Below are 12,960 nucleotides of genomic sequence, written 5' to 3'. Positions count from 1 at the left end.
TTTTTTTTTTTTTTTTTTTTTTTTGGCTTTCCATGGTTTCCAGCTCCTGAATCCACTCCCCGCCTCTGTCTGTGTATAGTATTTTTCTTTTTCTTTGGTAGACATCAGTCATATTAGACTACAGATCATCCTATTGACCTCATCTTAACTAGGTTGCGTTCACAAAGGCCCCCTTTCCAAATAATATCACATTTACAGATATTAGGGGGCCAGAACTTCAACATCACTTATGAGGGACACAATTCAGTCCCTAAGAGAACCTTAACAGCTCCTGTGCACATCCTGCTCATTCATCTAACCTGTAAGAAGAAAACACCTGAGCTGTGCCCCCCCCCCAAAAAATGCACGCCACAAAGCACTGGTGGGGGTCAGGGAAGGTTCAGCATGGAGTGGTTGGGCTAACTTTCAGGAGGAAAGGGTAGGGAGAATCAGGCAGGTGAGGTAAAGCAAAGTTAAATCAAGAAATGTCAGTCTAGAGTTACTAGAGTTCAAACAAAGAAAGGGGGAGTAACAGTGAGCTCAAATCTCAGGAAGATCCAATTAGTAAGATTTGAAAAACAACAGTGAAATAATGATTCTTTTTCTCTCATAGTCAGTCCCAAATTATATAGTTTGGATGCAAGATTTACAGCGTAACTTACGAAGGTTGATATTTTCCCATTAAAATATCTTATATTTTATATAGCTTTTTAGTTTAAACATTTAAATAAAGGTCACTAAAAGAGCAATATTTTCCATGAAAATGATATTAGAAATTGAAAAAACTCTGTAGCTTATTCAAGACACTAGGTAAGAAAATAATTAAATTTCCCACAGAAATTAAAGATGTAAACTTATTCAGGTATAAGACCTAAATGTGTAATACCTGATGAATACAGGCTGCTCAGTCTGGTAAGTGAATACATTTTTAAATTTAAAAATCCTATAGACATTCCTAAAATCTCTAAAACTATTAAGTTACCTTTATTTCAGAATAACTGGATCAGAAAAGACAAATTACCTAAATAAAGGTGCTAAGGTGCAAAATATTTAAAAATAGATCCATTTCTTAATGATACGATAATTAAAATTAGCCACCTATATAATGTCGCTTTTGGGAATACGGCTGGATTAGCTGATGCAGACTTTACTTTCATTACAAAAGCATGTTTGACAAATATAGCATTTTAAAAATACAAATTTCTCTTAAAAGAAATATCAGGCTCATAAGTGATGGAATAAGGAAAAGAATTGACCCCTCTGTGGCTGACAAGGAGATCAGTCAAATTGACAAATAGCTTTTGACAGCAAAATGTTAGGTTTTAAACATGTATCCATGAATAAGACACATCAAAATACAACACTTTAATAAAGCAAGGCCCCCCAAAGAGTAATGTTTTCCATGAAAATGGTGTTAGAAGTTGACAAAAATCTTGTAGCCTATTCAAGACACTGGGTAGGAAAATAATTAAATTTCCCACAGAAATTAAGGATGCATCCTTATTTAGGTGTAAAATCTAAATACATAAAACCAAATGTATGTAGGATGCCCAATTTGATAAATGAATAAATTTTTAAATTAAAAAAAACACTAGATCAATGGAAAGTAATAGTCTAGCTATAATAAAGAAATACCAAAAAGATACAATTACCTTATAAGAACTTAGATTACATAGAATTCCAATAGATAAATAATTAATAAAAATTAGCTAACCTATTGCACAAGAAAATGGATCACTATCAGAAAGAATCAAAAGATAGAAGAGGGGAAATAGCTTGCTAATTAAAACCTATTATAGAGAGGCCCCCAAGTAAATATTTTAAGTAATTAAAAAACAAAGAGATGAAATAAGACACTAAAATTAATGACACTACTTCAAAAAAGCAGATTAGGAAAAATATATTTTTAGACTTTTAAAAATTATTGCTAAAATATAAAATGGAAGCGATGGGTAAAAGAGTAATGTAGTAAATAAATATAGCCAAAGGGAAGACAAGTGAATTGGAAAATTATTTGGAAAAAAATTATTCAGATTGCAACACAGAAGTATCAAAAACAAAATTACAAGTTAAGATATAAAGAATAAGTTAAGTTCAGCACATTTCTAAATAGGAATATTAGAGAGAATAATAAAGAAAATGCCAATGCAAAGATTATAACTAATAACTTTCCAGAACAGTCATTCCACAGTGTAAGCAAGTGTCATACATCTTGAGTACGATGAAAATGTAAAATACATTTACACACTAGTGTGTCAAAATACAAAAAGAAAAATATCTTCAAAGTAACAGAGACATGGAGATCACCAATAACGGAGTGGCAATGAGATTTACCAAATTTCACATGAAGAAAAATAAAGACCTAAGACAATGGAAAAATATGTCAGCCTATGTAATTTTTACAATGCAAGAACTTATTCAAAAGCAGGGTTTCAAGAAAAACAGAGGTGCAAAAATTACAAATAGTCAAGATTAACCCAAATCAATAATTACAAGAAATAAAATTGTGTTAAATTTAGTCATAAGAAAACAGGGACTATGAAATGATTTTAAAATTAAACATTCTCTGTTTACAAAAAGATATATGAATACTTAAATATACAGTACAGAGATATTACATTTAATTATAGGAAAAAAATTAGAAAAACAAAAAAATCTATTGCTGCAATTTTAATATCAGGCAATGGAGCTTTTAAGGAAATACAAAATTGGAGACAAAGAAAATCATTATTTTTAATGAAGGACAGTTCCCTTCCTAAGAAGATGATTCTAAATGTAGCTGAAAACATTGCTCCCAAAATAAATAGAACAGAAATAAACAAAAATGCAAGAAAGTAATAACTCTCATGATAGTGAATAAAATATTCTGTAAATTAAAGATAATTTATAAGTAAATTAGACTTCCATAGATGCACGGGCTTTTTAATGTTTTAAGACAAAAATGATCTCCACTGTCATTTACATCACACATTAACCAGGAAAACATAGTTTAAAGAGATCTTTCCCTATCACAAATTATACATTTTAAAATAATGACAGTTAAGTATAAGTAAATATGTTTGTTGTTTCAAGCAACTTCTAAAGAAACAATAATCCATGTGTATGTAGTGCCTTTCTATGAATAATAATTTTGTTTGTATTTTATCATTTTATTAGGAATAATTCCAAATGGGTTATGAAGAAAATTTATTGAGTCTGATGAGGCTTCTAAAAGCTCTGAATGAAGATATGTTCATCAATAAACAATAAAACATGAGCAGAACATTAAAGAGTCAGACTGATACCAAAAGCCACATAAAAAGATAATAATATAAAGGAAAGACAGTGTGTTGAGTATTAAAAAACCACCTTCATACAAACTCTTTGAAACCAGCACAGAATTAACTATCAAATCCAAACCACACCAAGTTAAGTTTGACTGATGGGAGCCAGGAGTTAATAAAGAAGGGAAGAAATAAGCTTCTCAGTGAAAGAGAGCTGGATAGTGTTTTGGAGCATTTCCCCTGCAAGCAACACTAGCAAATCTTTTTGGCAAGGAACAGAAATAATTGCAAATGGAATGCTACATTTTAAAATCAGCAGACTGTTCCAGGAATGATAAAGGAATCAGTCAAGTAGCAAAGAGATAACTTTTAAATTATTTGTTGTGGGCTCAAAAAACATTCAAAATGATTTAAAGGTGACATGCAGGCTATGTCTAAGCATTTAGGCTCAAAAGAAGTAAACTCAAGAGAGGATACTTTTTCCCCCAAGGAAAATTTCTTTAAAATGAAGAGTATGGCTCAATAGCAATATTGTACTTGGTAAACAACAACTGCCAACAAAATAAGTTTAAGTGCTGTAATATACTGCCAAACCAGTGCCAGGTACTGTTCAACAACAACATGCAAACTGACTGTGTTGTAACAAGCCTAGACCAGTTCTATCAAACGTTTCCATGGTCAGCTATCCAGTTTCACTGAACATTTGGAAAGCTCAATTCACAGCCAGTCCAGTCCTTCACACAGACCCGTTCCTTAGAGCACAAGCAGCTTGAACATACCATGTTCTGTTAGGAAGAGACTGAAGACTCGGTGTCATTTCACTGACGGCCATAGCTTTTGGCAAACCCCATTTGTTCACAAAAAGCAACAGCACTGCATCGTGCAGCTCATCTTTCTGAAGCAGATTCTGCAGGATGTTTCTCCTTCCTGAATTCTTTCAGGAGCATTGGTATCTACCACAAAAATAAGACCCTGTGTATTCTCAAAGTAATGCTTCCAGAGAGGCCTAATTTTATCTTGACCACCAACGTCCCAGACTGTGAAACAAATGTTCCTATATTCTGCTGTTCCCACATTAAAATCAAGGGTAGGAATGGTGGTGACTAGCTTCCCTAACTTGAGTTGATATAGAATGGTTGTCTTGCCAACAGCATCCAGTCCAACCATCCAAATACATATTTGCTTCTGGCCGAAGAGGCAGGAGAAGAGCCAGGAGATGGTGAGGCCCATGGTGGCAGTGGCACTTGGGACGGGCACAAGAAGGGCTCTGGACTGTGCCTGGGCCTTCACATCTTATGCTCCCAATAAACAGAGGAGCAGAGAGCTGACGGGGAAGAGGACAGTGAGGACGACTCCCAGCGACAGTGTCTAAATAAGCCCAGACTGCAACGCACTGTGTGAAGATCTGCTTGGCAGCTGGCGCGACAGTGCACCAGCCCTGACCTTAACAAGGATCTGGGTATGCCACGTGACACGGCAGACAAGGTGAGTCTGGCAGGGTCCAACCCTCCAACGTGGACAGAATCCTGTATAAAAACTTTTAATACACACTGAAACTCAGAGAAAGTAAGTCACAAAGTGATACATGGGGGTCTAATATACTAAGACTAAACCGAGCACTGCTAATTGTAAAATGCAGTGCTCTTTATATGACACCAGATTATTTCTCAAGCATCATGAAGAATATGTTAGAAAACATAATCACCAATTTATTTATTTCACCTTGCATCTATTGTGTGTGCTATCTAACGGGTGCGTATGATGAAGTACCAGACGTATCTAGATCATGTCAACTGATTCATTACGCTTCCTAAATATCAAGTCCTGATCAAGCAGATGACTCAAAACCAGCACCTGCAGTCCAGATCCCTGTTGTGAACCCAAGAAGGAGAGTCCACCACATCATCAGCCCAGTGGAAGACTATCAATTTCCTGAGCAGTTGAATATTACTAAAGTAAAATTTGTGGCTCTGTATCTTGGACCTCTACAAATTTATTGTTACCTGTAGTCTATTTCCTATTTCCCCCCCTAGTATCATTAGTTGTGAGCATCATGAATGGTATTGAATTTAAAAGTTAAATTTTATTGTTAGAGCAAAAAAGATGACCATAGCTACTACTTCACCGAGAACACAGAAATCACTGCATTTAAACTCTTCGGCTTCCATCTTGCCTTTTCCTAAATTTTCCACTATTACATCCTTGTCCCTTCCTTCAATCTTGACTTCTGCTTTAGAAGAAGATAACAGGGTGTCAGCAAAGTACTCCTGATAACTTCAGGCTTACATGCTGAGAATGAAATTGAGACAAATGTAATTAATGAGATTAGCCATCTGTGCAAATACAAGAAATGTCCCTCAGGAATGAGTGGCTAAATCGTTTCAGAAATATCCATCCGGTCTCAGTGCCCTTAGTGCCCTCACAGCACCATTAGCCTCTCTAAGACTGCAGTTAATCAACTGGATTGTGCAGACATGAGATCTGGAGACAGACATGGCTTTAAATCCAAACTAAACTACTTCTTATGTAATTTTGTTCAATTTATATGATTTCTGTCTATCTGAGTTTTCTCATGTGAAAGAGTAGATAGCTCATACTTCACGTATAACTGCAAGGATAAGTGAGGAATTTATATAGAAAGATTTATGTGTAGCGTCAATAAGAAAGGATGGTGATTGCAGTTATAAAAAATCAGCACGAATTGGGTTAACAAGTGCTTGATATTTTGGAGCCTTTTATTTACATAAGAACAATTGGCCCAAAACATAAAAAAAAAACAACGGCAAATAGCAGTTAGGACTCTGTGCTATACAGTTGTTCCCTACCAATGAATCTAAGTCAGCCAATTCTCTCACCAGATAAAATTTTCATGTAGTCCTGTGCCTATCGGGCTCGTTCATCATTAAAATGGTCCGGTGAACTCCCAGTATTCTAATGTTTGCTCATCAATAAATCTGCTGCTTATGATTTCACCTTTTTAGTAACTTTCTTACAGATCAAGACAGGTAAATTTTAGTGTTCTGGCATATATATATTTCCATTTACATATAAAAATGAATTTCTAGTTTATAAGCAGATCTTGTGTGTTGAACTAGTAGAGTTCATTCCTGAGAAATTGGTCATTTGTAAGCACATTGATAAAATCAAAGTTCTGCCTATAAAGTGCTGACGATCTGACCATAACTCAGGCCGATTCTGCTGAGGATCGAGTCAGATTCACTGATGCCAAATCTAGGTCCTCACCTTCCAAGGACCTCGTAAGTTTTGCGTAGGATGTGGTGCCTTTGTCCCTCCTGTCTCATGACTTGCTCTCTCCTTAGTTAGTTCAGTTATTCTCCTCTTGTTCTACCATTATTTCTTTTCTCCCTTATTGTGGAAATTCTTTTGCCTACTAGTTCTCCTTGCAAACTATTATTATCATGAGTTTTCTTTGTAAATCTTTAAAAAATGAGTAAATATGCTGATAAAACTTACATTCAAACATCCTCTTTTCTCAAAATATATAAAATGATAGAATTTTTAAAAATCAAAAATAGTAATGAGTTAAAAAACAAATAAAAAACCTAAGTAAATGCCATAAACAAAGGAAAACTCCACAGAGATAAACAAAAGATGAAACAAAAATCACACAAAAATTGAGATCACATTTGGACTCTTAATTTTGGGCAATATTGGAAAAAGAAGGCTTAAGAATTCAGTTTTGCTCACCAGAAATGGTGAAACTCTGAAACTTTCATGAGTATCAATTCCTACAAAACAAAATTAAGCAAAATTTTAAAAAAAGGAATCCATTGCTACAAATTGCAAATGGCAGATTATAAAATCAAAAGCTCTGTATCTACAAAAATATTGATAACACTATAAAGATTTTTCAAAGCAATGCTGTTTTTACAATATTTTCAAGAACTCAAAAACAGACCCACTCTTGTGAAACAAAGATGGTTAGTTATAAAATTTAGATAATATAGAACTAAACTATTTTCCTTTTAAAATGAAGATCTCTACAGGCAGGCTAAGTGCTGGACTTGACATATATTAAATTAAATTTAATGTATGTGAAAGATAAAATTAAAAAGTCTCCTTATAAAAATTGAAAAGTTAACAAATAAAATTAAAATCTATAGACAAAAATTTAACAATGAGCATAAATAGACACTAACATTTTTTGGTCAGGTCTTCATGAAGTAAGAAGCAGAAGAAATTTTTTAAAGGTGATATTAAAGTAGATGTTTAAGAAAGTAAAACAACTGAAAAAAATTCTCAAATTTAAAAACACCATCAGTGAATGTTAAAGTTACATGAGGTTGGCTTTAAAAGCATACACTCAAACAAACTGCAATGGGGTTGGTATGCAGCTCAGTGGAGGGTACCGGTCAGGCGTCCATGTGAGGCCAGGACTCCATTTCCAACACTAGCATGAAGAGAAGTTCCAAAAGGCTACCAAAATGAAAGCAAAGCTGTAAAGTGCTAACAACACCACTGATCCCTGTGTCCCCTAAAATAAGAGCTAAATGGAAAATATTCAAGCTTGAAAACTAGAGGTCAAAAATGCCAGGGCCAAGTGCTTTGCCTGGCCTGCCATTAAACAGTAGCCCCTAAGCAAGGAATTAGGGAAGTGCTGAGCAAAACTAACTGTTAAATTAGACTTTCCTAGCCAGTCAAATTACAGGCCAATCACCATCTTTTTTAGGAGGTATCTAGAGAGTATATTATTCATAGTCGCCCACTGATAATACTGCTAAGAATATACTTCAGCAAGAGCAACAAACACAATGTCAGAACACAATGTCAGAAGCGGGTGTGACCAAATCCATAGATAAAATATGGTGATGATTCTATTTTAATAATAACTTATTTAAAAATAACTAGTAATATTATAGAAAGAAACAGATGGTATTAGGAGGCTGCCCTCTATGGATACCATATTTCTGGATGTCTTATAGGCACAGATACTGACTGCCTGTAAATAGCATGTTTTCCTCAGTGACTTGATCTATTGATGGATTCATAATTTGGTGGCATTTTTGGGCGTTATGGAAACTTAGGAGGTGGGCCTGGTTGAAAGCCGCAGGTTATGGGGGTGTGATTTTAGGAACTACATCTTGTCTTGAACTTCTTTCTCTGACTCTGGCTCATTCTCTGTTTCCTGCCTACCTCAAGGTGAGCTGCTTTGCTGCATCACACCCACCCACCATGATGTTCTGTCTCACTGCAGGCCCGCAGCAGTGGAACCGGCCAGCCATGGATGAAATCTCTGCAACCGTGACCTAAAAAATCTGTCCTTCTCTAAGTTGACTTTTTCAGGTATTTGGTCACAGCGATTAAAAACTTAGTGACACAAATTGTAACCTTTAAGTAGTAAGTCTTAGAAACGTCCCAGGAACAGAAAACGGACAAAAGAAAGCCATGTAGGCAAAACTGTTCTTTTATCAAAAAGAAAAATATCAGTTTAAATAAGGACAGATTGTGGGTGATGTAGGCAAATCTATCTGTTAGGCATTCTACCCCATGAATTCTCCCTTTTTAAAATCTTACTAAAGAATATTGCCCAGCATTTTATTTCTCTGTCTTTATCATCATTATTCCTTTTGATTTATTGACTGACTCTTTAAAAATATACATGAAGTTATTATTTGTCTTATAAAAGGAAAAAATTCTCTTTTGGCTCCTGCTCCCCCAGAGTGGTCATCTCAATTCCATTTTTGTTTCTTAGTGAAAAAGTGTCTGATGCTTTATTAATCAACTTTCAACATGTGACATAATTTGGAGAGACCAAATACGAACATCTTAGAAAAGCCAGATTTGGAATTTGGCAGTTCTCATGGAGTCACACTCTGTAAAAAGGGCACTGAGACCTCTGAAGTCAGACTTTCTCTCCTGTGCAGCTGAAAGCTTCTTCTCAAGTTTTGTGTGTATAATGGTCAGTTCACCCAGAGAGGTAAAAATTGCCAAAAGACCACAGTTAGTAGCTGCCAGATGTGAATATTAAACTTTATTTGTCTTTCTCTTCCAAACCAGTATCTATTATAACAACAGTAAATACTTTTATAGGATATTGCATAGGGAAATTCCCAGGAAAATCCTTTTCCATTTTGTGGCCTGTGGAAGGAAAGTACAAAGATTACACAGCAAGATTGCTGCTTAGGCACGTTAACTCTGACAAAATCACTCAACGTACTCACATATTGTGTGAGATTTCTTAGTATTCCAAGTTCATAGTGTGCTTCTAGATCACAAAAATTTTGTAATTGGTATCTCTAGAAACTCATGTGGCCCACAGCTCAGAAAGGGGTGGATGGAGGAGTTAATTTTAAAGAAATGTTTCAGGAAAATGTACAGATGAATCATGGAATGATTGAGTTTCTGTCTAGAAGAAACAATAGTTAATGATTGTTTCTTCTAAACCTACAGTGGGAATTTTTATATGAATTATCTAAGCAAGGGTACCTTCCTAATAATATCTGATGTTTTTTATTACTGTTTGTTTTGAAATGCTTTGTAAAATCCTTACATTTATTATTTTTATAGTGTAGATCACTCTTGACTGCATTGATAGATGAACAATATTTACAGCTTGCTTGAAAATCACTTAAAAATTTCCTACTAGTGTATCAGAGACACACCTGTTCTTTGTAGGTTGCCAAATGATTTCCCTCCGAGAACACTGCAAGATGTTTATCATTAATCTGTGTAGTCTTAGTAGGCTTGGATGACGATGGTCTTACTGATGTTGTCTTCCCATAAACTACTGGGAACTTCCACAACTGGATCTAGTGAATTATAAAACATAGAGCTTGTGCTCTAAAAATAGTTAAGTACTGAAATCTTTTTTTTTCCTGATCCAATGCATACAAATAAGTTAGTTTTCAAAACATTATGAAAAGTCTGTCCATTTGAGTATTTATCCAATTCAAGACAAAGATTTTCTTTTCCTTGCATGGTTAGTTAAATTTAAGTACTCCTAGAATATGAAGCTATCCATGATGACTAGCTTAATGGGGTGAAAAATCTACCTCCTCTAAGTACTTTACTATTATGTATTCCCTATTTATGGTCTTCTCCAAGATCTAGTTAGGCCCATTTCTAATTTCTTTATCAGAGTTGATATAGTTGAGTGACAAACTAAACTGGACCTTAACAAGTCCAAAGGATTGACCCGGTGGTAGTGGTCATGAGTGTATGATTCTCATGTAGATTCTTGAGCTTGGGTCCTTCTACTGGTGAATTAAGTGTACATAAACAATTCTTTTAGAGATCATATTATAGTTTCCAAATGTATTTTGGGAATTCACTAAATAGTACACAATCAGGGCACTAGGTAGAGAGAACAATTCTTGACAAACACTTTTTTTCAGAGTTTATTCCATGGTTTGGTTTTCTTTTCTTTTACGTTTTAATGAAAAAAAAGGTTAAAAATTTATAAGAAGATAATAGAAGAATGACAATAGTTCATGAATTGAATATTGTTAAATTTAATGTAGTTACTAGAGTAGTAGATACTAGAGTACTAGATATAGGCATAAAATTTTCTGTGATTGATATTAGCACAAATGTTTCTTCCCAATGAAGTAAGACACATTAATAGTACAACTGACTTACTTTTTTTTTCTCCCTTTTCCTTCCTTTCTTTCCTTTTCCCCCATCCTAATTCCTTTTTTCTTTTGAATAATATCTACCCATTTCATAGTATCTTTTGTACATTTAAGACCTTAGTTATTCTTTCATTATCTCACACCTGGGAGACAATATAACATGTACACATGTGAGTCTGATTTATTTCACTTATGAGTATGGTCTCTAGTTGCATTCATTTACCTATTGTCCTTCTTTTAGGCTGGGAGGTACTCCATTGTATAAAAATATATCTTTTTTTATGCATTTCTCAGTTGATGGCCATTTGTGTTGTTTCCAAATTGTGCTAGTATAAACATGGGTACACAAATAACACTGTGGTATGATGTTTTTAATTCTGGGAAGACAGAAGAAGAATAGGTGGGTGGAACAGTACCTCCAATCCTAGGTTTTGAAGAATCTCCATGCTGATTTCCATAGATATTGCACCAGTTTACACTGCCACCAACAGTGGAGAAGGATTTCTTTTTCCCCACAGTCTCACCAGCATTTGTTATTGGTTGATTTCTTGATGGTAGCCATTGTTTCTGGGGTGAGATGGAATCTCAGTGTTAATTTTAATTTGCATCTCTCTACTGACCAATGGTGAACATTTTTTCATATATTTCTTTACCACTTTTATTTCTTTATCTGAGAATTGTGTATTCTTCTCAGATGCCCATTTTTTGATTTGGTCTTTTAATTTGGAGAGTCTGAGTTTTTTCAGTTATTTATAAGTTTAGGCTTAAGTTTAGGGTTAGGGTTAGGTTTAGGTTTAGGGTTAGCGTTAGGTTTAGGGTTAGTTTTAGGTTTAGGTTAGGGTTAGGGTTAGGGGTTAGGTGTTAGGGATAGTGTTAGTGTTAGGGTTAGGTTTAGTGTTAGGGTTAGGGTTAGGGATAGGGTAAGGGTTAGGATTAGGGTTAGTCCTTATGTTTAGGGTTAGGGTTACGGTTAGGGTTACGGTTAGGTTTAGATTTTAGTGTTATGGTTAGGGTTAGGGTTAGTGTTAGTGTAGAGTTAGGTTTAGAGTTAGTTTTAGGTTTAGGGTTCGGGTTAGGGTTAGGGATAGGGTAAGGGTTAGGATTAGGGTTAGTCGTTATGTTTAGGGTTAGGGTTACGGTTAGGGTTACGGTTAGGTTTAGATTTTAGTGTTATGGTTAGGGTTAGGGTTAGTGTTAGTGTAGGGTTAGGTTTAGAGTTAGTTTTAGGTTTAGGGTTCGGGTTAGGGTTAGGGTTAGGGTTAGGTTTAGGGATAGGGTTACGTTTAGGCTTTGGTTTATGGTTAGGGTTAGAGTTAGGGTTAGGATTAGGGTTAGGGTCTTCTAGATAGAAGTCTTTTGTCTGAGGGACAATGGGCTAAAACATTTTCCCACTCTGGGTTGTCTATTCACCTTATTAGTGATTTTGTTTGCTTTTTTTTCAGGTTTTTACATTTTGCTCTTATGCTTGATGCTGTTGTCATATAAAAATGGTAGAGTCATTGTTACAAACATTTAAATAATTTACATCTCAAGACTTCCTTGATTATTTTCTTAAATGTGTTACATTGTTTCTCTTAAGATTTTGCAATGAAACAGCAAGTTGCCTCGCAATTCGATTCTCCACCGCTGTGCTTATGAGACAACCCATACTGTGAGTACCTGTCCAATGAGAGTCCTTCCAGCTCCAAGCATGCTATGTCTGATCTGCCTTCAAGCTCTGGAACAACTTCTGATTTTCCTACAGCTTTGTCTTTGACCTTCAAAAACATTTGAAGTTATAGTTTTGGCGATGACAAGGGACACATTTGCAAATTTTTTCTAGAGTCATCCTTTCCATCTTGCACCACAATGAGCAAGATAATCCTTTGGAGTATTTTGAGACCTTTCTGGAGAACCTCTTGAAGGAGGAATGGGAAGTTTACAATAGTGGGGAGGGAATGAAGTCAGAGAAACACTATGCCTCTAATTTTGACACTATTATCTTCTTGACCAGTGTGAATTGGTGAAAAACCAAATTGCCCTCATTATTGAATCAGCTGAAGAATTTTAAAATGTCTAAAAGACCAATGCCAAATCCTCTTTTATTTGTATGTTAAATTTTTCTGTTTTTCACTGTCAATGCCAAG

At 35.1% G+C, this 12,960-nt stretch overlaps 1 long non-coding RNA gene and 1 pseudogene across 5 annotated transcripts in view; both read right to left on the bottom strand.

Annotated features, from left to right (window-relative positions):
• The window catches only part of LOC111755785 (uncharacterized), a 276,523-nt gene that overhangs the window by 161,144 nt on the left and 102,419 nt on the right, over positions 1–12,960 (bottom strand). The gene's annotated exons all lie outside the window — the stretch shown is intronic.
• Positions 3,960–4,472, bottom strand: LOC100727565 (ADP-ribosylation factor 4-like; annotated as a pseudogene).

This window comes from Cavia porcellus, unplaced genomic scaffold (assembly GCF_034190915.1).
Source record: "Cavia porcellus strain 051 isolate PalLab524CR breed Dunkin Hartley unplaced genomic scaffold, mCavPor4.1 scaffold_22, whole genome shotgun sequence".
In the NCBI taxonomy this organism is placed as follows: domain Eukaryota; kingdom Metazoa; phylum Chordata; class Mammalia; order Rodentia; family Caviidae; genus Cavia; species Cavia porcellus.
The sequence above is the reverse complement of the archived record's forward strand: the minus strand, read 5'-3'. Positions and strand labels throughout refer to the sequence as shown.